The following is a 1,909-nucleotide window of genomic DNA, read 5'->3' on the forward strand; positions in this document are numbered from 1 at the left end:
GAATGAAGGGGTGCCAAAGGAGAGAGAAATGAAATCTAATTGGAAAAAAGTGAAGCCAAACATAGTGTAAGCTCATTCACAAGACATTACTACCCAGAACTCTGAATTTAAGTTTTCTCTTCTCCATTTTCGAAAGTGTCAGATGACAAGAAAGGAAGATGTTTACTAAAGAACTGCAGCACGAATTATTTCTGTATTGTAAATGATAAGATATTCTATTTTGAGGTTACTTTATAATTCATTTATGTCTGTTGTGCCTAAAATCTTAGCTATTCAGAATGATGACAGCTCCTCAGATACTATGGAAATATTGAATCATCAAAGGCATACATTTCTTCACTCTTTCGTGTTAACTAAAGCAGAATGTATAGCGCAGAGACTTTGTAAACGACTCTTACTTAACTGAAACTACAATGGAATCTGTGTACTAGCCATACAAAATCCACTATACAGTGTTCTTTAGTATTGAGGTAAAATTTCACATAACAAAATTTACCATTTTTACCATTTTAACCATCTTAAAGAATACAATTCAGCGGCCTTAGTACGTTCACAGTGTTGTGTGACCATCACCACTCTCTAACTCTACAACATTTTTATCACCCCAAGAAGAAACCTGTACCCATTAAGTAGACATTCCTCATTTATTCCTCCTCCCAGCTCCTGGCAAAATCTGCTTTCTGTAGACTTACATAGTCTGGACATTGCATGTAAATGGAATCATACAATAGGTATGATACATGATACATACATACAATAGGGATGATACATGATAGAAGGTACCAGCCTTTTCTGACTGGCTTCTTTCACTTAGCATGATGTTTTCAGGGTTCATCCATGTTGTAGTGTGTATCAGTACTTCATTCCTTTTTATGACTGAATAATATTCCATTATTTGGATAGACAATATTTTGTTTATCCACTTACAGGTTCGACTGGCATTTGAGTTGTCTCGTTCTTTAAACTTTGATTTCTGTCAATGTAATATATATTCATAGATTAACAAGTAAGAGGGCACTGAGTCCCACAGCAAACAGCTGTTCTCTGTCCTACTCTGTTCTCCCGCAGGCAGCTGCTTTCAAATCATTTATCTGTTTCTTCGGATAAATGATTCTGTTACTTACATTTTAAAATGCTCATACCTCTATGTCTTCATTTTGACTTTATTTTTTGAATTTTTTGAATTTTTCTACTATGGGAAATGAGAATTTAGCTTTAACTCCACTACCACCTGTACACATATTACTCCATTCGCCTTCACAATTTAGTTATAACATAGTTTTCTGTTAACTCAAGAATTGGTTTTGATAATTATATAGATACTGTTGATATCATAACTACATAGTTTTAGATTTCCTTTTAAACCTTTTTATAAACTCTGAAATGAAACATTTTATCATTTAAAATTTAAATCATGATATACTTAACAATTAATTCCTAAACCTTATAGAACTGTAACATTCCCCTCGGCATTTTCAGACCCCGCACACAGTCAGTGTGTGTGTGTGTATGTGTGTGTACACATCCTTCAGTTTTCTGACAAAGGTCATTTTTTTTAGGTTTTTAATTTTCCCATATTTCATTGATCATTTCACTGGTTATGGAATTCCTGACTGGCTCAGACATTGGTTTTCTAGCCCCCAGTGCTGTGAACAGGTCTGATACAATGCTGATTTCTGGCCCTTTTGCTCTGGAAGTTTTGAGGAGATTCTGTTTGTCCTTTGTGTCCTTTAAATTTCCTGAGTTTGTGCCACAATAGAGGTCTTTTTCATTTAATATACGTTTTTTTGTTTGTTTGTTTGTTTTTGACAGGGTCTCGCCTCACTCCCGTTGCCCAAGCTGGAGTGCAGTGGTGCGATCACAGCTCACTGCAGCCTCGACTTCCCAGGCTCAGGTGATCCTCCCAGCA

The sequence above is a fragment of the Macaca thibetana genome, chromosome 3 (genome assembly GCF_024542745.1).
Source record: "Macaca thibetana thibetana isolate TM-01 chromosome 3, ASM2454274v1, whole genome shotgun sequence".
Lineage (NCBI taxonomy): Eukaryota > Metazoa > Chordata > Mammalia > Primates > Cercopithecidae > Macaca > Macaca thibetana.